At 43.7% G+C, this 22595-nt stretch overlaps 1 long non-coding RNA gene across 1 annotated transcript in view; it reads right to left on the bottom strand.

Annotated features, from left to right (window-relative positions):
* Positions 1 to 22595, bottom strand: part of LOC136015669 (uncharacterized) — a 45044-nt gene that overhangs the window by 16965 nt on the left and 5484 nt on the right. Inside the window, exon 2 of the long non-coding RNA XR_010613298.1 lies at positions 4440 to 4515. This is a non-coding gene — a long non-coding RNA (uncharacterized LOC136015669). The remainder of the gene's footprint in view (positions 1 to 4439; positions 4516 to 22595) is intronic.

Genomic DNA, 22595 nt, shown 5'->3' on the forward strand with positions numbered 1-22595 from the left:
CTGTTTCTCTCCCTCTTACTTCCTCTTCAGGACATACATGCCTGTCCAAGGGGACTCCACAGTTTGGATTCAGGACTGTGTGAGGCAGCTCAGGGTGCCAAGGGTGACACATCTTGGCAGGCCAGGTAAGACTTTAGGGAGCTGGCATTTTATTACCAATGTCTACACAAATCTCTGCAATAAAGTGACTGTACATTTGTTGACATACTTTCCTGGACAACAGCAACACCAGCTGCTTCAGGAGAAAAATGCTATGAGGACTTGGTCTGCAGACACATGTAGGTCTACTCTGCACTACCATGATAGCACAGACCAGCACAGAAGAGTCGCAGGGCTTTTGACATGGTATTGGTATGGCAGAGATGGTCACCATAATGTAACCGTGATCAACACAGTACCCTTGAAACAAGGGACTGGCTGAGCCAGACAGAAGCCAGATCCTCTGGCTTCTTTGAACAGAAGAAAATCCACCAGCAAATCACAGATGGGCCCAAATGACTGTGGGGGGTTCTTAGGTTTTAAAGGCAGTAAGTATCAGGGAAGATGGCAGAAAGGAAAGAGGAAGAAAAGCCCAGCGGCAGGAATTGCCATGCAGCTGGGAAGCAGCGGGGAGGACGCCCAGAACTTGTAACATACGCCTCAACACAAAGGAAAACTGCTCTAGATGATCCATGGAGCTCTGACTCAGTGCTGAGGAAAACACCCGAGTGCTCCTTAGCTGAATGGAGGAAGCCCAAGTTTCCCAGGCTGCCCACAGGGCAGGACTTTAACCACCCTTGTGGGAGCCATGATTCACCTTAGGGCAGCACAGAAGCCACAGATACATGTCAGGGCAGATATACAAAACCACGTAAGATTCGTCATAGCCCCAGGCATGTCAGACCATCACTGCAGACCTGAGAGTACAACCCGAGGTGCTAAGATTTTAATCACACTCCATTCCACGTCTACTTTTTGGAAGCCACAGCACTAGTAAGTATCACTTATGCACAAGGGACGTCCTGACTTTCCCTTGCAGAACCAGTACCTGTTTGATTACACTGATTTACATGTATCTAAATAGGACTAATTCTCTCTCTTGATATTGTTTCCCCTCTTAACCAGTGGAGGGGGGAGACAAGGTTTAACATTAGGGCGTTTCTTGCCCCCATTTACAAGATGCAGTATATAATCAGCTGCCATTTAGTTTCACAAAACTGCTGCAGGATTCAAAGGTACATCTCATATCCTGGCTGACAGCTTTAGCACAAAGCCACACAATGTCTGCCAAGGCTCCTTGTTAAATACTATATTGTTCTAGTGACTCAGTGCACTGGAATGTATCAGGTTTATTCATAGCTTTTCTGATAGAGTCTTTAGATTAGACACAAACTTCTGCTTTTTAGAAAAAAAAGTCTATAGCTTATTATCATGTGGAGCATACAAAATTTCTAGTTTCTTTTCCAGGGTTTTAAAAGCAGAGAACGGAAACAGAAGGACAGGCCCTTAGAAACCTAATGGTTCTTTCAAGCTTTTAGTAAGTAGGACTGGAAGAACATTTGAGAGGAGAAAAAAAGAAAACAGACATGAACTATGACCAAAAGTTACTACCAAAAGGAAAGAGGACAGAAGAACAGTGAAGACTGCCACAGACATTAAGCATCTTCTGTGAAGATGGTTGAATTAATTAGGATATTTTAGTAATAGAATCATAAAACAGTTTGGGTTGGAAGAGATCCTAAAGCTCATCCTGTTCCAACCCCACTGCCACAGGCAGGGACACCTTCCACTAGACCAGGCTGCTCAAAGTCTGGAAAAAAAGACCTCTGACAGGGGACACAGCAGGGATTTACAGAACCCAAAGAGCATGGAACTGGCAAACATGCAAACAACTCCGTAAACGGGAGTTTATTACAGGAAATCAGTTGGCAGCAGGTTCAGTGACCAAGAGAGGATGGTCCATCACACAAAGCTGTAGCTGAATTTTGAAACATGCTTCTAGCCTCTGTCCTGTTGCCACACACGTGGGATCAAACAAGAGCTAAATACATCAATGTGAGATTAAGGCCATTTCTCTCAGCTACTGCTGGAGACAGGACAGACCTCTGGCTTTCCACAGCTCATGTGTTTGTTTGCCATGTTCTGAGTTTTTAATAAAGCAAGAGTCTATAGCAACTTCTAAGAACAGCAGCAAAAAGCAGGAATTTGTCTCTTCTCCACTGCTCTTCGAGAGAATTGTAGGCAGGAGGCACAGGCAGCACAAATCCTCTCTGCTACACTAAACTAACTGCTCTTGCTTAGCCCTCTGACTTGCAGTTGTGAGCAAAGACCACTCTAGCACGTACACAGATAAGCCTGGTGCTTGCACAGGAAGCATCAGACCTATGCTCACATTCATACAGATGATGCCACATACTCCTAGGAAGAGACCTGCAATACAACCTCCCGCAATAACTTAACTTTGCTGCCAAGCCAGGAAGCCTCAGGTGATGCCTAAAAATTAATCTCCTGAAAGTATTTTCATATTCCAGCTGCAGCCCAGTTACTTAGGTATTTAGGGCCACAGAGAGAGTCTTGCATAAGAATGACTTGCACAAGAATGAAACATGTTTTTCTCTCATTCTATTCCATGACAATCACAGACAGACTGTGTTTCCAGCATCTCCTCTGTTCCAGCTCTCTGCCAAAAACAGCCTTTGCATAGCTATTGACCGAAACTCATACCTGCAGTCTTCTTTTTAATCGCAGTCTCCAAAACGCCAAACCCCAAAGTCTTTGTCTCCTACATTATTCCTCCAGCCACCATCAGGCCCACAAATGAGTAACAGCTTCTGAAGGTCAATGCTGAGCCTGCTGCACATGACACCAGCCATAACAAATGTTCTGCAGGCCAAATTATGCCCTCGGGGAAGACTATGCAGCCCTGTGGCCTTCTGCGGACTGGACAGCTGTCAGGCTGCAACTTACTATGTTCTACTTAAGATATGCAAGGAGAAAGAGAATTCAATGGTATTGACTTATTTTAGCTACTGAAGTCAGCAGATCTGACTCTAAACACACACTGGGATTAGATCTGTCGATTAAGACCATGGCATGATGGCATCATTGGTCAATAACAGCATCATTTGTTCTTCACATGACCTCCCTGCTACCTCTAGTTTTATTATTCACCATCATGTTTGTGCTGCAGACCGGCAGAGAAGAGAGTCCCCACTATGCTCAGCACGCTGTAAAAGTAGGGTAGAAATACTGCCCTGAATTCAGAATCATAACCAGGTAAACTCATGCCATCATGAGTAGGAATAAAACACCTGAACCAAGAACATCCTGTATGTCACACTATACTGATCAGATACAGGAGAATGAAGAAGCCACAAGTAAGTGCACCTCTTTTTCCCCTTCTTTCACAGAAGCACAGAAGTTCTCTGCCTGCTCCTACAATGTATTTAAACCAGCCTGATGACACAATCCAGTTTCAAAGCATCTTATTTCATCCTCATCTTCCGTTACCAACACCCAGAGTTTTAAAATTCGTTGTCCAATGTTACCCTTAGGAGAGTCACTTCCTGGGACTATTACACAAAGTGTGCAGTGGTCCCACTCGGTCAGTGCAACTCCCACACTCACCTGTATTTTACAGCCAGCAGCAAAGCATCCTCCCTGCTTGCAGATGCCTAGAGGAGGCAGTTAACTGTTGCAGTCAGGCTATGCCACTGCACCAGATGGACCAAGATGTTCCCATTAGCCAGTACTTGCTAAAGTCCCTCACAGGAGCAAATTTAACATATTTGTAGACACCTCATAAAGCATGAGCTCATTATTACAGCCGATTAACATGCATGCAAGATATCTTAATGCGTAAAAAATCCCCATGAAATACGGATTTTCTCTTCCACTTTCAGAGAAAACCTGCCATCCTTACCATGAATAAGGAAACACTTTCCGGTTCTTTTTTCTTACCCTTTCCAGCCCACAAGTCAAGCCAAGCCTCATCTGCCTGATTTCACAGCACAGTTTTACAACTAACCCGCACATGTGCAATGGCAGTTCCCTCATCCATCCTCCTCAGAGTTTAACACCTCTAACAAGGCTGGAATGGAGGAGGTGAACCTTTGCTCTCCTAACTGTAGAGCACTGTGTTCTGCAGCACAGGAAGCCACACGACACCTTTAGTGTTGATTCCCAACAGCCTTGAGCAGGTTACAAGACATAACCACAGCAATTCTCCGCTCTGCTGAAACATGCACACTACTGGAAGTGGGATATGAATAAATTTTACCACTTCAGATAAAAGGACTTGGATCACTTCTCCCAAAATAAGAATTGAGCCAAAGAAGCTTGTATTTCTAGGACAACACTGTCCAAGCATGCAGGCTTAATGCTGCACCCCAGTGAGATCAACTTTAAGTCAACATTAGGTACTATAGAAAACAGTGTTCTTGAAATATTAAGGTACTCACTGTATGAGATGATCTGCTGGACAACTGGAATCTGCCCCTTTTTTTGTACCAAATTCTCTACTCATCTGGCTGGAGCCTATTAGAGAGGAAAAACAATTGTAAATATAGACAAAGTGATGCAGGTTTGGGTGGGTTTTTTTATTTAAAACAAACAAAAATCCCGAAACAAACAAGTAGACCAGCTAAGTAATGGCAACACAAACACACACACCCCCCAGCGCAGAGGTCAAGAACAGAAAGCGCATGCAAAGCTCACAGCAAAGTCTCTCAAGCAAATGCTATGATGTTTGAAAGCAATCATGGCACCAGCTGCCTCTGCAGGCTCTCAGGAAGGTCAGACCTGATCCAACCTAAGAGTAAAGCAACATATAAAAAGACAGCAGCAGCAAGAGCTACACAAACCCAGCTACTAAAGGGACAGTGAATCACTGTCTTTGTGTAACATGCTGGTCACCAATGCACAATTACACACGTGGCCAAGAGCATCACGTGGGGAAACAAATTTTTCCCTCACTGCCTGCAAGAACTACTTTATCAGACACAGGCCTGAAGGGTTAGATAGGCTGTGATCTAGCATGCACCAAACAAGCTCCTTTAACAGATTTTGTTGTTTCAACACCCCTTATCCCCTTAATAAGGAGCCACTGAACTTCTGCTTAAACCCATTTTGATTAAGCGAAAGATTACCCATAGAATTGCACTGGGACACAGACAATAGGATGACGCGTTGCTAGGCATACATCTTGGTATACATCACACAGACCAATTATGCTTCAGGGAGACATTAAATCCCCATTCAATTAATAGAGACACCTCTTAAGATGAGCATTAAATAATTCCCTACGATGCAGCAAGACAACTGGCTACTCCAGTAAATTGGAATAGCAATAACGCCACATCTCCCTACCAACAAAATCCCCATCAAAACTTGCCCTTAAAACAATAAGAGGTCAGTAAAGAGAGATGGGGGGCAGGACTGTTACTTCTGCAGTGTTATTGTATGCTTATATTACAGACTTCTCATCAGAAAATTAAACGAAACGGACGCCTTTCACGTTTATCAATAACAGAGCTAATGGTTTTTATGTAAATGCCATTACTTTCAGCCAGATCTGCAAGAGACTCAAGCCATACAGCCCCATCTCCCCTTGCAACGACTCCCCTTCAGGCACCCAATCTAAATGCAAATTATAATCAAACGGCAAAACCAAGAGTTCTCTGGTGATACTGAAAACAGAAAACTAGGGACAAAGCACACCTATTTGAGAGCAGCCCTCCTCTTCTGGAAAGACCTGCTGATCTCACATTGCTTTTTCATCCTGAACATACATAAAAATTAAAGTACAACTCAGTTCTCATTTATAGTCATATTATGTAGCTACAGAGCAAAAGAGTACCGTTGTCTCCCATTCTGTCCCTCAATGTTAAAACAAGCAGGGGAACATTCTTCTACCAAGTTACGGAGAGAAGGTATCTCTCGGAGATGTTTCACCCACAATAGGAGCATCCCATCAGCAAAGATATTAATCCAGAGCACTAAAAATCCCCTATTGGATTTGACAGAACAAACAACACTTCCACATTTTTGGGGGGAATTTTCTCCCTGGAAGTGCTTTGTTTGTAAGTTGGAGGAAGAAGGTGTTATCACAGGGTGGTTATTAGGAGGCAGAGATAAAACTGTTGTCAACACAAGGCGCACCATACTTATAGCATAAAAGTTTTTTTTTTGAAGAAGACTTAAATCCCAATCACTACTTGGAACATATATCAAATCAAGTACTTTGTCAGCTCTGATTAAAACAAGGTACTAATGGCAAACCTGAACATAAATAACATTAGAAACTGAGCTCTTTAGTAAGAAGAATGCACAGAGGGGAAACTAATGATTAAAACAAAGGCCAAAAGTCTGACAACCCAACTACGGCACAAGTCCATGAGTGAGTCTCGGAGGGGATTTGCTCTACACTACCACAAGCAGCTAAACACCAAAACTGCCATTCCCAAGAGGGGCACACAGCCTCAGAGGAATGCAGTTAATTAACTCTACAGCTATATACACACGCTCGTTACACGGGTGAGGAACTCAGCACACTGTATGTTTTCAAAGAGCATGTTACAGGAATATCCATAGAGCAGAACCTCCTTAATTAACATTAATAACAAGACCACTTCTGAAAATGGCTGGATTTTGTGAGTTAGCCAGCAAGAGAACATGCAAAGCTGGGAAGCCAGAGACAACGCAGCTCAGCAGGCACCTGGCTCACTGCTTTGGATACCTAGAATTAAATAATTTATCATTGTGCCTCAATGTCTGCAAGTAGATGTGAAGCTGTAAATAAAGCATCACCTATTATGCAAGGCTCTGCTAAAGCCCGTAAGTAGAGTTTGACTGTGTATCAGAAGAGGTCATTAAATTAAAAAACCACAAACCTGACTATCTTCTCTCAGGAACTTTTCAGTGGGCCAGCAGCTCAGAAAACTCAACAACTTCTTCAGATGTTCTGACAAACTTACTGGTTAAACAATTACTCACAGATCTCATTTTCAATCCTTGATCACAACCTGGAATTGCTAAGGCTCCCTTCTCCTCCTCTCTAAACCTGGTGAGGCATATCTTGGTGTGCAGCCACTTGGTGGGTCTTATAAAATTACAGAATGGTTTGGGTTGGAAAAGACTTAAAGCTCATCCAGTTCCAATCTCCTACCATGGGCAGGGACACCCTCCAGTAGATCAGGTTGCTCAAAGCTACTTCCAGCCTGGCCTTGAACACTGCCAGTGATGGGTCTTCTCCAGCAAATGGAAACCGAGTCCCAGCTTCAAGCTTGTCACCATACTGACCACACACGGGATCAACCAGTGAGCAACGAAAGAAAAAAAGGAAGAAGCCTCTCCAAAACAAGCATAATTTTCTTTCCCCCAGTTCGAACATTTCAGCAATGTAGCTCACAGCCCAAGCCCGCAAAGCAGAAGCGGCGAGCAGCAGCACCAGGACACAAACAAGCACCTTCCAAGTTGCCATACCCCAAAAACTCTGCCACTCAAGAAAACACATTGTGCAACCACACAGTGGTGTGTTGGTGACAGTGCCACTCAGCCACCCGTGATTTCACACCCAGCCACCATGTGCAAGTGTAATCTGATTTAGCAGTCTAGCCCAACTTCAGCTGTCACATCACAATCACGGTACATTTGCTGCTGCAGCGTGCGCAGCAGTGCGCTTGCAAAACAGAGCTGTTCCTGCAGCAAAGCTATTTCCTCACAGAGCCAAAGGTTCAAAAGCAGAAATGGCAAATACGTAGCTCAGTGCCCAGCTGAGCCACACACACTCCCAGCTGCCACTCACACAACCACAACCACTGACTTAACTGAGAAGCGAGGTGCCAGTGATACAAAGATTTTCCTTTGGGTGGCAGAGACTTCCAATCACTTGAGTTTTGCAATTTTGCAAAGGAAAGGAACATCACTGGAAATATTTCTCTTTGCAAACAGCTTCGTAACAGCTCCTGTTCTTAGCTGTACAACTCAGGACCATGCTAAGTGTACTCATCACTTCGTTTTTCCCCAAAACACTATCATCACACACATACACCGCCTGTGGCTTCCCCCGCTAAAGCTCAAGGTTTTCCCTTCACAAGAGTTCAGGTTTATGCACACCAAAACAGTCTGTTCAGTAGTCTTTTCTTACTGCCTTTTGTGAGAGGCTTCATGCTATGGTAAATGTGTAGAAATGCAAAGCAGAAGTCCGTACAAAAAGAAGCCAGTGTGTGAGGTGGTTCTGTCTTAAAAAGACAAGAGGCAGGAATGACTTATCACCTCTTTAGAGTTCCAGGCTGCAGTTTTTATTAGATACATTTAGACACCAATGGTTTAAACAAAAAAGGGGGGTGGGGAGAAAAAGCAGTTATATTCTTAACATATGGTCCTGGATCAGTTACACAGATACAAACAAAAATAGACACAGCAGATTCTCCAAGCACAGGCACTGAAATCATTTTAATGGTGCACATGACCTAGAATATGTCAAGTAATGCTGATCCACACAAAGGTTTGACAGAAATTAGCTACTGCCAGGCTGCATCTTGTCCCATCTCCTTGCATCTTATACGCGTGTGTGTGTCACACATGCTACAGAAATAGTACGAGGGAGGAAGAGTAACTCCTGCTTGCTCCTAAGAACACACACACACACTCACAAACCCTTTCTAGCCTTCTTTCTAAGGAAAAGAAGCTGGTCTCAGCACTGCCTGTAGACAGAAGGTCCAACAAACACTGAACTTCACAGCACACCGTATCTATGGCATCTCAGTGATTGCTTGAGCGTGGCTTGGAAACACTCCAACACTTGGCTTTCCACCACTCCTGCGTGAGCATCTCACCACACCTTGCAGTTAAGATATTTCTCCAAAGCTCGTATTTGTTTTCTGACATCATTACACAGATGGAAGAGTCTGCAAGCTGTCCAAGGAAGTGAAAAGGCGAGTCATGCTGTATTTGCTTGCCAGTGGGGAAACTGAGGCACAAAAGAGGCATATTCTGCCTAAATTCATTTCCTATTGCAGGAACTAACTAAGGTGATATCCCAGCCATTTGCCTCTTCATTATCAAGTGTCTCCTAGGGCACTGCTGCAGTCCAGTGTCATCCCAGGCAGCATCCTTTTCATGCTGTGGTCTCTATTCTGCAAAAGACATGCAGCTCCAAGAAAAACTTAATTCAAAATCACAAGTCAATGTATAGAATTCTGGCATGCCCAAAGCACAAGTTACTAATGTTAATTTCATCTCCTGAGCCTCATGGCAATGATAAATTACAGCCAGTCATATACATGGACACTTTTACTGAACAAAACAAGGAGGCACACCCAGAGCAAGCATGTCTGGTAACCACTAAACACACATTTTGGTGCTGTACGTGGGCAGCAACTGCTGTCCAGGGTATTTTAACAGCAGAAACTGCGCTGCTTGCTGTAGGAGGGAAAAAAACAGGGAACAAAAACCCAAACAAACACCACCACAACACCAAATATCCTGAATACATTCCTCCTCATAGTCAAAGCCAGAACACAAGAAACAAACAATTATTTCCACACAAGAAGTTAAATAAGCCCAAGAACACACACACAGAAAGAAACAAGCCTCCAAAAGTGGATTTGCAAAAAAGTTCAAGGCATCAACCTCACAGAAGTCAAGAAGAGCAAAAACTGTAGCTGAGACAACTGCAGGGCTGATGCACACTGCAGAGCCCATAGCACCCTGCCCTCTGCCCCCTTCTCCACCCCAGCCCATCACTAGATGCTTCAAAACCAACCCAAAACTCCCCTACTCAGCATCCCAACAGCAGTGAGTGTGATATATACTGGGTCCATTTCAAGCACTGGCTCCATTTCTGCCCCAGGCTAGTGACCCCCATCATTGCCTGCAGCAGCGTCTGCACACATGCAGCATACAACGCAAGGCCTACAGCAGCAGATGCTCTCAATACTGCACATCCTTTAGCCCGTGCCCCCATTCTGGGTTGAATTGAGCACAAAGCCCCATAAAGTGAATGCTGGTCCACCCACCTGCTTGGAAATAGTCCTCCACAAGAGAGAGGCACAGCATCCCTATCATTCCAAGGGGAAGCATTCAGCACACCAGGTTCCACAGCTGCGATAGTGCTGGACCCAAAATCCTTAAAGACTGCAGGAAAACAAATCTTCAGCAGGAGCAGAGCCAAGCTCTTACCCCACCATGTTTCCCCCAGATCACAGAAGCATGGCTCAGAACACTCTTCACCACAGACAAGTAAAAGCACTTTAAGCAGGGCTTTTTTCCCCTCCCTTCACTTTGTTTTAAAGGGCTGAAGAATTTCCTTCATGAATGCTCCCGACTGTGGCTCATGCTGAGTTATTTTTAAAAGCACAGAACTAGATTTCCAAGACTGTGAATGAGGAAATGCAAAGCTTTTATTAAGCAATAATAGCCTAGACAATGGTCACAATTTCCCAAGGGTCTGAACACTGCAGCTGACAATAAGCTTTATTCCTCTACAAAACCCCCTTCACTGGCTCAGAGGGCTTGCTTTGTATGACCCAGGCTCAAGTTAGGGAGTTAAAATAAAAAGCTCTATGGTCGTTTTCAGTGCGATTTCCTCCACCAACACACATCTGATCAGAGATACAAAAATCACTGGAAAAAGATATTTGCACTGCCTCATTCCCTCCTTTGATACTGCAGTAAGACCCCACCAAGCTTGCTACCAGGACATCAACCTACCTATCTGGACCTTCCCCTTGCAGATGGATCACACTGACAAACTGCCCAGTCTTTCCAGGGTCAGGAGAATGAAACAAAGCCCTTCAGCTTTCTTCCCTGATGTCTGAACCATCACGCAATGATTCACACTAAAATGGCCAGACACATGCTTCAGAGCTCAGACCTGCTACTACATGGTATAATCAGATCCAGTGACCACAACAGCTCTTCCTTCCTCTGAGAAGGAGGAAAATGCAACTACGGGGAGCTTGTGCTGCCTCCAAAAATACCCAATACCCAAAATTTGGCCTTGAGTAAGCCACTTCTCATTCAAGACGGCATCATGGTTGGCCACAACCGATAACTATTACACCTAAACTACCTGGTCTGACTCTCCCTACACCTCACAAAAGCATCATGCACTTCTGGGGCACGTGAAACTTGACTGGTTCAAGATGCCTACTTAGGACAAGATGAGCTGTGCCACAGAAATGAGCGTTTTTCTGTGCTAACTATAAAGAAGATCTCAGAGGAAAAAAAAGCAAGGAAACTTGGTAGACAGCCAGATCTGTACAGAAGAGCCCCAGCCTGAATGTTTCCAACTCAAAATCTGCCCTCACCTTAAACAATAAAGAGGCAAATATTATACATTCCTTAGTTATTCAAACTGACAACAGAGTATTTCTGTCTTCCCACCATCTTTCTTCCTTGTCCCAGCAAAAGCATGGCATGGCTACACAGCAACCTGAGGTTACAACTAACCTCGCAAACAAGAAGCAAGTTTAGATTCAATCTGATCGCTTCCCAGACTGGTCTACCACAGCCAGGAGACCGCAGAACCTTTTTCCCAGCTTACCACAACTTCAGGGGGATGTGAAAACATTTCCTAATCTTCTGTACCATCTGTCAGTCAGTCTATAACCAAGAGAGTTCATGCCCAAAGCAGAAAAATACTTCAACGCCCTTTACAAATAGCTGCAACACTCCTGCTGCTGGTGCATGCTCACCAACGGCCACCACAAGCCACAGATGCAACACGCATGCCTGCTACATCTTCTTCCCCCTTCCACCACCCAAAGATGTTCAGACACTGGGAAATGGTACAAGTTTCCTACAACTTCCTAAGGGAGAGGAGAAAAAGGTGTTTAGAGGTTTTAATTCAAAAGATGCTTCATCCCCTTCCCTTTTTCAACCCTGCCTGTAAAATCAAACAAGACAATAGCCTTCTTATCCCTTGTTGTTTTTACCGTAAACTTCAAGGCCTCTTGACCCAATGCAATCCCTCGACTCGGCTTAAAATGCTACTGAAAAATGATTAATAATCAGCTTGTCTGTAAAATGCTGTCCATGTTATATATGCAAGCCACTGCATAATCTGTCCACAAGAGAATGTAGAAGTTCAGGATATATTCAGAAAATGGAGGTACTCAGAAACTGAGGATGCCAAAACACAGCCAGATACTGCCATTTAGAGATTTCCCAGAAGCTCTTTTTGTGCAGCAACACCTGTAGATCAAAACATTTTATTTCCCACCCTAATAGTCAATAGATTTGCCAGATTAACTGAAGATCTGTCTGATCATGACAGGCAAAGCTGCTGAACTTCAAGCAGCTGCCTGAAACGCACACTCAAAGAGCTTATTTGTGACACCAAACAATAAACATAGCCCATTCAGTGCTCACTTCCAAGTAGTAAAACACTCTGGGATGAGGAAAGAGCCCATCACAGCAAGAGGAGTGGCCACAGGTGACAAACATGCATGCCAGCAGCTGCTGCTTGGCAGGTGACCCATAGTCTCCATCTAATCAAGTGAGGATCAGAGACAGACTGCAGTCAGCAGACTTCATCTGCGGTCAGCAAGAACCAAAGAGACTGGAATGGCATGAGGAAGACAGACATCATAACATAAAAAGGCAGCCCTGACAGCAAGCATAGCTTCAATTAACAAGCTGTGTTTGCAAGGCCAGACTCCAAAAATGCTCCACAGCATCCAGTCATCTAACTGTTGCTTAAAGCCATACCATGATAAGGAACTGGGTATCCTCTGGCTGAACAACTAATCTTGGCCAGATGCTAAAATTAGCAGTCAATACGTTGTTCATATATCCTACACCATTCGGGGTCCTGCTACAGAGAACAGTCACACACTGTCACTCACGCACCTGTGAAAACGGTTTGAGAGGTTCCCTGCAGTCCCAAATCCACTTGCCAAATGATACCTCATTTTTGGTTCACGGGAAGGTAGATCACAGCCCACCTCACTGCTGAAAAGACTTTTCATTCCTATCTTTACAAATCATGTTATGCAACACGTAATTCACTCCTACAAATGTAGGAGCAAAAATGCCCTTCAGCATTAATAACAATTCTAAATTACCATAATCTTAATAGAAATAAGATCATGGAGATTTTATTATACAACTCTGCAAATTACTTAAATCAAGAAAAAAAGTACAAGGTTAAATTAAGACACCTTTTTCCTGTTCTACCCTTCCTGCCTGCCTGTGAGAGTCCACACAACAAAACTCAAATATAGTTGTTAACTTTCAGATCCTGCATAACAGCTATTTTTCGACCTACAGAATATCCAAGCACATACCTCAAAAAGTATGTGCCAAGGATAAGTTATTCCAGGCACTTCATGAGACACTGCTCTCAAAGTGGTGAGAGATACCATCTTTGGAAAGATTCAGGACTGTAAAATACTGAGTCTTCATTGTATCAGTGAACTCTACAGTAATATGATAAATATTTTGGCATATAATGAATTTGCTGCATTACATTTGCTGTCTGGGCTACCAAAGATCAGCTAGGAACTGATCAATTGCAGGAATAAAACTCCCTCGCAGCTCAAAACTATGATGGAAATCTTGCTGCTTGCATCAGAACTGCAGCAAAGAGCTGGGAGGGTGAAGAATAAAAAAAGTATTTAAAAAACACTCTAACAACTCATTACCTCACCATTTACATCAGCTTCCACATATTCACAGTACCAGCAGCGAGATCCCTACAGTCACTCAAGCTGGGCTGGTCCTGAACCTGCATCTTTAGTATTTGAATCCCAAGATTCATTTATGCCAGCAACAAACCTCTCAAAGATAAACTAAAAAAAGTCACAAGCATCGCAGGAGCTGGAAGGACAGGCTGCACAGTAGCTCTGAATCACAAGGAAAGTTGTGTGCTTTAGGCCCAGTTCCACCATCAGCTCATACGGGTGACTCACATGATTTCAGACACCTCTTTGCATCTCCATTTCTTTACCTGCTTGGAGGCATCAGTACTTTGTCATTTTGCAGTCTCGTCTGAAAAAAAAACAAAACCAAAAAACCCACCAAAACTGAAACCCCACATGTGGAGTTGTCTGTATCTCCTTAAACCAAGGAAAGGAGATGCTGTGGTCTTTCTCTGGACACCCTTACCTCTGCAGTAGCTAAAGGCATCCACAGAACACATGAAGCCAACAGATACCAGTGTCTGCTGATCTATGCAGAAACTTCAGCCAGCCAAACTGTCTCACTTTTTTGGCTCTCATTTTCAACAGATTAAATAAAATTATCCCAGGGGTTTGGCAATGGACCAGAACGCAGGAGATCACTTCAAGACATCTGTAATAGCACACAATTAACAACAACTCCTCAATTTTGCCTTATGACCTCACTCACTAAGAAGAGTTTTATCACCCTCCAATAACATCTTCACAAACACTCCCCCCCCCACCCCGCATCTCTGCCAAGTCTTTCCTTACTGCCATTATAAGCCTGAGGCTTCTCTTTCCTCCCCATGAGATGGAGTCAAGGTAAGATCTTAATTTTCTCTACCATCTGCAATAAAAATGCCTATACACACATGCCAAACAAGCTGGAATTACACCATTAATTTCAGCTTAGTCAGCTCACACACTACAGACTAAGTCAATACTTGACAGATATTTAGCAAGGACTACAATTTATGTAAATTCAGTGCATTGTGCCCACAGGAACAGATTATAGCAAAGGATGAAAGAGCTTGGGATTTGGGGAACAAACACTAGATAACCACAAACTTCTTTTGGCTGGAGACCTGTTGTCAAGAAAAAGGGGTTTGGGGGAATAGGAGCACTGTCTCAAGATCAGTCCTCCAAACCAGGCCTGCTTCACAAGAAACAACCAGCCTTCCTGCAAACAGCACTATGTGCAAGTGAGAACATCTCATCTTTCAGAGAGGCAGGGTTGCTAAGGCAATCACACAAAAGGCCCCTTGTCTGCACCACTCCACAGTTTCTCAGCACATCCCCATCACTATATGAGCTATAGGGCAGCTCAGACCATACAGGAAGCTAAATACACTCTCCATCACAAAACCATGCATCCCTGCAGCAGTTCTTAAGAGCAGTTAATGTTTGCCGGTATCTTCACAGCTGCTCCACAGCTGGCAGAGAACAGGGAAATTCTGAGGAAAAGGATTTATGTGAAAATAATGCCAAAGAGGAGGAAGTCACAGGCAGAAAGCTGAGTGTGAGAAATAATAATAGACAGAACAAATGAGGCTCAGCTTCACCATAAATTTCGACCAGCCCACTACTGTTACTCTTAGTTTTCAACAGAAACCACAAAAAAGAAGAAACCATCAACTGCAGGACAGTCTCTCAGCCTCCCACCCCTTTCTGCAATTTTTCACAGTTTCTGAAATGCAGTTATTTAAAACAAGCACATCCCAGCAGATATCGATGCTGTGAGTCAGCAACATCTCTTCACAGATGTGATCTCTCCCCAGAGTGACTGTTTTCCCAAGCAACATCTCCAGGCCAAGCACGGCATCAGCACAACTCGCTGAGTTTTCTGCCAGCACTGTTTAGAAGCTGCTGAAACCACCCAGCATGCCAAGTTGGTTAATGACACTGCAAAGAAATGGGTTCACCCCAGATTGTCAAATTTTAATATGAAGCTGCTCCAAGTTCAAAGACTGAACTTTTACCTTTTTGATATAAAAAGCTAGAGAAGATAGAAGCAACCATGTCTGGGCTGTACCACCAGCAGCATGACCAGCAGGTCAAGGGAGAGGATTCTCCCCTTCTGTTCCACACTGGTGAGACCCCCCTGCAGTCCTGCATCCAGCTCTGGGGCCCCAGCATAAGAAGGATGTGGAGCTGTTGGAGCAAGTCCAGAGAAGGCCACTAAGATGCTCCAAGGGCCAAAGGACACCTGCTATGAAGACAGGCTGAGAGAGCTGGGTTTGTTCAGCCTGGAGAAGAGAAGGCTCCAGAGAGACCTTAGAGCAGCTTCCAGCGCCTACAGGGGCTGATAAGAAAGCTGGACAGAGGCTTCTGATAAGGGCCTGTAGGGACAGGACAAGGGGAATGGCTTTAAACTGACAGAGGAGACATTTAAATTAGATCTTAGGCAGAAGTTCTTCCTTGTGAGGGTGATGAGGTCCTGGCACAGGTTGCCCAGAAAAGCTGTGGCTGCCCCATCCCTGGCAGTGTTCAAAGCCAGGCTGGATGCGGCTTGGAGGAACCTGGTCTAGCAGAAGGTGTCCCTGCCTGTGGTAGGAGGCTTGGAACTGGATGAGCTTTAAGTTCTCTTTCAACCCAAACTGTTCTATGATTCCATGAGTTCCTTTTAAGTGCCCCTTTAATTTTTCATTATAGCATCTTCTTCTCTCCATCATCGCAGGCAGACACTAAAGCTTCTGGATCTCTCTAACCCTGTTGCATGTGCTGGTTCATCCTGCTAGTTGGCAAAGTTCTTTGTTTACACAAGATCTGGGAAATGGTGTCAAAATGGGCGATTAAGGAGTATGTCAGTGAAAAATCCTATTAAAAAGAACATTAGGGGTGTGGGAGGGGAACTATTGATACAACCTCCCTGTTACACAACCAAACACAGTCCTCTTCTGCCAATAGATATGAAGCATTACACATACACAGGTCAGAGCTACTACTGGCAGAGAAAGCTGCTCATGAAAAACAAAGCTACATGCGTGAAAATGTTCCTTGTTTTGTACGTAATTGGGAAAAGGAGTATCCAAACACCAAGTAAACAGTCCACACCAGCTGCAGAGTATGGAGCCTCCCACCCAGCAGTGTCCCTGGGACCTTCCAAGGAGCTAATCCTGTTGGCAAAAGGAAGGTGCCTGCAAATACACCGGATACAAATTCAGAAAAAACGCTGCTTGCAATGCTGTGGCTCACCAAAGGAATGGGTTTGGTTTTTAACTCAGTCATAGAGTAAAACTTAAAACCAAAGATGCATAAAAGTTTATAGCAACATTTCTTCTCACCCCCGACAAACTGTAGCTGCAGAAGCTGAAGGAAATGACACCGCCAGCAGTGAACACATACATACCCTGCATTTGAAAGCACAAAGAAAAAAGCTCTGCTGAATCTGGGAATTAGTAAGCCTGACAGGTTTAATTTTGGTTTATCCCCTGGCAAATTAGCTACTGTTTAAACATGGAGCTTGGGCATTACATCATCTGTTTGCAGGGGATGTTTTCAGGGCTTTTTCAAGTTAAAAACCATTCCTGTGTTCACAGCTTGAGGAACGTTGCTTATTCCCCACAGACTCAACAAAATGAACGGGCGGATCAAACTTTTTGCAGGAGCCCTGCAAGCAGGGAAGCAAACATCTAAACTGCTTTGCAAGTTCAAACAGTAGATGATCTTATCTGGAATGTAGCAGGAAATACAGAGCACCCCTCAGGTTTGTCTATTCAGATTCAGGGATGAAAAGCCAGCTTTCATCAAATTATAATGTGAAAAACCCAGCCTGATTAGTGGCTGAAATCACACATGCTTCTGCTCACCCGCCTCCAGTGCGCCATGGATTTAAGACGACATATGACTGGGTCCCATTCCATTCTTCCACTCATTTCCATCATCTGTGCAAGTAACTCCAGCATTTCAGTCCTTCTCAATAACACGCTGCCTTAGCGGACTAGACTGAGAGGCAGGGAAGGATCAGCTGCAGACTGAGCTACCAGAGATACTTTTGGTGCCTGTTCTCTTGATTCAGGTTGGACACTCATTTGAGACTTCCTTTCCCTTGATACACACAGACCTCCCCAATGCAATTTTGTTTCTAAAAGCTTGGCAGAACCCTGATGTTGCAGCACCTGCTCTTGGACACTTGTTTCACAGGTTTCTGTAGTGCATCTGAAGGACCAGGCTGCCCCAGTCTTTTCAAGCACAGCTTCTGAAAGCACACAGTGCATTGGGCTCTCACATGGAAACTCGAACACAGAGTTGATCTGAGAGATTTCACACAATCTGTTTCTCTGACCCTTCAATCTCAAGATTTTAGAGAGGAAAGAGGAAGAAAGACAGAAGATAATTTCAAAAGGGTAAAAGGAAGAACCATTGGTCTCATCACTGAGCAGCTGTCACACAGGCACACAGTTTGTGTGGAATGAGGCCCTCTCAGATGTTTGACATTTTCCTACATACCGAACCCACAGTGGGCTGTGACCACAATCCAAGGACATGAAGACATAAGATTTCACACCACTTTTGCTAAAACTTTGCAAAACTAAATAAAAAATTAAAATCAAACCCTATTATTCTTTAACAGTAAGGTTCCAAGAACTAATCACATTACAACCTCTGAAGCTAACACTAAAACAAAAAACCCAAAACAAAACCAAAATCTAAACAAAACCCAACAATAAGCCACAGCCCTTTCACCACTATGCCTCTAAACATTCAAAAACACAGTGAGAATTTTCTCCTTAGATTGAAAACCAGCACAGCATTATTTTGAAATAACCGCAAGCACAAGCAATTCTTGCTAAAAAAAAAAAAAAGAAAAAGAAAAAGAAGAAGGCATAAACCAAGAACCCAAACAAAAATCCCAAACTCCCCACCCCGAAGTTTCAGAAAACTACATTTGTTGAAGTCCTGCTCAAGACAGCTTAACCTTTAAAAAAGCCAGAAGTGTATCACACACAGAAGAATAGGCTTTGCTGTCAGAATCTAATTAAAACAAACCCAAACCAACTCAATTCTGCTCTGCATCAAGATAGCCAGGAGCTGATCTGGGAGAAAGTCAAGCAAACAGATTTTCTCTGGGAGATTCCAAAAGGTCACTGCAAACAATTACTAAATACAATACTGAAAGCAACATAAGCCAATTATTTGTTTCAATTTTAAAAAGTATCTTTACCATTCTAGTTATTATTTGGAAAGAGCAATAATTCCAAGGATTGCATAACCAGTTAAATAATTACATGAATACCAAGGAACCATTAAAATTACATTTCAAAGCAAGCAGGATACACAACCGTGTTTCCTCTTCCTCTCCCTGCATTTTTGTGTAACACAGCTCCCAAAACAGATCTCATCTGCAGTTAAACTTGGGCCAGAATGAAGACATTCCTTCCCATGTATGGGAAATAAGGGAGATAATTTCACTTCTAACAAAAGTCATAGCAAAAAAAGCCTCAGAGTAGAGGCAGGCAATAAAAAGAAGTGCCAAAGTCTGAAAAGATCTGTACCGACACCACGTCTTTCCTGTTGTCTCCCAACCAAACAGCCTTAAAAATGGGGCATTTTCTTCTTTCAGTGCAGCTCCAGCCCCCGTTAGCAGAACTGCATGTGTCAGCACAATCCTCAGCTTCACTCAGCAGCATGCAGGCGCTGAAAAATGACCATGCTACTTCAGTGACTTTCAAAAGTTATACACAACTATTCTTCTCCCTTCAGCACGTTCATTCATAACAAGTCCTCCCTCTTCATTAAGTCACCCTCACTGGTCCTAGCAGACTCCAGATTTGCAGTAAAGATAGGAAGAGCACTAGGGCAGACCTCTGACACAGCACAGCACCTGTAGCACTGTCCCATGACCTGTTCCACATCTGCCCAAACCTTGCAAAGCTCAGAAACTCCTGTTCCTGTCAGGGGATGAGACACATGTATGCAATTCCTTCCCCAAGTAGCAGGTACCCATCCAAACCATCCCCTACAGCAGCTTAGAAATAGAAACAGGTTACCTCCTACAAGGCATTTATCCCCTGTAGCCTTAGGACAGCAAAATTCAGAGTATCAGAGCTGGGTAAAAATCTCAGAATTCAGAGCAAGTCTCCTCCTCAGGCACTGTCAGTGTTCCTATCTCATATCTTGGAGAGCCAGGTTGGACTCAAGACAAGAATATCCTAATACAGTAACATTAATCATAGAATGGTTTGGGTTGGAAGTGACCTTAAAGCTCATCCAGTTCCAACACCCCTGCCATGGGCAGGGACACCTTCCACTAGACCAGGTTGCTCAAAGCCTGGCTTTGAGCACTGCCAGGGATGAGGCAGCCACAGCTTCTCTGGGCAACCTGTGCCAATGCCTCACCACCTTCACAGGGAAGAGCTTCTCCCCGTTATCTAATCTAGATCTACCCTAAGACAGCAAACTAACAGTAAGAAAAGGGGAGAAGGGATACCTAGCAATTCCCCCCCTTCCTACTAAGAGGATCCCCCACTTCCCCCAAAACCCACATGTAGTTTGCTGTTCGATTATCAAACTGAATCACTTCACTGAGGCACCATACAAATGACAGGGACTGCAGAGGTGAGAGAGGGAAGGGAACCAAGGCCATGCCTCCCAGCAACATGCTATGAAATCAGTTTAATCATGTCACAAACCTCAAATACAAAGGTCAGTATCAACCAGTATGGCAGTACTTTCCCCACATCTAGAAGCTCTGTGATACACTCAGATACTATGGAAACGCACACCTCTTTTTCCTAAAGATTTATAAACCACAGAAGCAGGAGAAGGTGACAAAAGAGCTTGGGTATAATCCCCTCTCTCCTCAAAAGGCTCCACATAAACATATAAATAGTCCATACACAGTATGAGTTCACACAGAGCTCCCTCAATACGCAAACAGATTTGGTAAACAGGCTAAGAATAGGTATAGGGACGGCAAAGCATCCAAATGAGACACTCCTGCAAAGCAGCACAAAGCTCACAAGGAACATTTGCAATACTGCTTTTGCTTTAATCAGTTTTAAGAAGAAGAAATACACTTTGGTTCTTTTTATAATACCTACTCTATTACATTTGTCAAACAGCTGCCACTTTCTGTCCCCGATACAGCTGCTTTCAGTGGTAACTAAAAGGCTCGCCATGCCTGTGCATGTATTATAGATCAGAGATGAATATTAAAACAGACTCTAGATCTGTCTAGAGATTACATGTCGCTCCTTCCAAGTCAGTGGAATTCTACAGAGATGCAAGTTGCAGCAAAGCCTGGGTCATGCTTGTATAAACTACTCCAGAAGATGCTCTCAGCCTTGCTGCCTGAGAAACGCTGTCTGAAATGCAACCTCAGTAAGACAGACATTCAACTCATGCAAAACCATCTTTCCTGACATCTCCTTCAACAAGCAAGAAATAATTCTGTTCCTTGGTCTTTCTAATCAAAATTTCATTGTCCTGGAAACATAAAAGTAGTTTCCAGAGAGACAGTAGGTCTGACTCCTGAGGGGTGGGAGAGTTACCTTCTGTATAAAAGCCTTGAGATACTTGCCAGCTCCATCTCAATCGTTACCCCTACACCCTTGGGACACTTGCAAAAGAGGCTTGGCACTATTAATCACCGACACAAAATAAAAATAAAAACAAAGTCAGAATACCCTGGAGACAAACATGAGAAACCAACTGCAAGATCTGTTTGAATGTTTTTCTTATTATGTTCATTATATCTTACTTTTTGCTAAGAATTCTAAGATTAACATCAACAGTAACACTTTGCAGATGGCACCAATTCACAGCTGTCTCATGAAGAAAAGTAGCCTCAAACCTGCTTAATAGGTACAAGGTGTAAAACATTTGCAGGCTACAACAGAGACCAACAGCAAAACACCAAAGAGCTTCTGGATTCATCAAATCCCACCTGCTTTGCATGAAAGCAACTGTGTTAGAATCTACTCCATGTTCTGCTTCTAGTGATCAATGAAGTAACAACCACACAAAACTCCTGTTAAAGATCATGACAAGGACAGCTCTTGCCTTCCTCCAGGTCCTTGGTTTTGTTTCCTGATACAGTTGAGAACTTACAAGGAAAGGCTCAGCAACAGCTAATTGTCAGACTCCACAGTAATTAGTGGCAATTTTCCAATGCATCCATCTCTGGCTGGATTTCCAATAGCTGGCTCCTCCTCAATCCCCACATTAAAATGAAGGTACACAAGTATAAATTGGATATGAGGAAATTCTTTCCTGTTAGGGTGGTGAGGCACTGGAATCGGTTGCCCAGGGGGGTTGTGAGTGCTCCATCCCTGGCAGTGTTCAAGGCCAGGTTGGATGAAGCCTTGGGTGGGATGGTTTAGTGTGAGGTGTTCCTGCCTATGGCAAGGGGGTTGGAACGAGATGATCTTGAGGTCCTTTCCAACCCTAAGTATTCTATGATTCTATGATTCTAAGGTAGGCGGCACATTCATTTACAAGTACCAAGGTTTTTCCAGGAGAGATGCCCAAGAAAAAAAAAAAAAAAAATCTTATGTAACCAAGGCATGGGTTGGGTTTTTGCCTTTCCATTTGCTACAGGATTATCTTTATTAATTATCAGAGAGCGATGTTACCTGCTCCCTTACATACATTATTAGATGTATGATGCATTTCTGGCAGTCAATGGGCTCCTGTATTACATGTTATCTGTGGCCAGCAAATTACTTCTAATGAAGAAGACAAGATCACACTGTCCTGTCCTCTCCTGGTTACACATCACAGCTTTGAAGTTACTACTCTGCTTATACCAAGGGTTTCCACCCTATTTTACTTGCAGACCCTTACAACTTTCCCTGCAAACAGAAAGGCTCCCAGTAGTGAATTCAGGACTGCTTTGCTTAGACTTTTTAGACCCTTAGAAAGAGACTCACACCCCTGCTCTATATAGTTAGGCTCTGCTCTCAACTCTGAGGCTCCCCACTTGTTTGGCAGCTCTTCTTGTCACAA

Source organism: Lathamus discolor, chromosome 5 (genome assembly GCF_037157495.1).
Source record: "Lathamus discolor isolate bLatDis1 chromosome 5, bLatDis1.hap1, whole genome shotgun sequence".
Classification (NCBI taxonomy): Eukaryota; Metazoa; Chordata; class Aves; order Psittaciformes; family Psittacidae; genus Lathamus; species Lathamus discolor.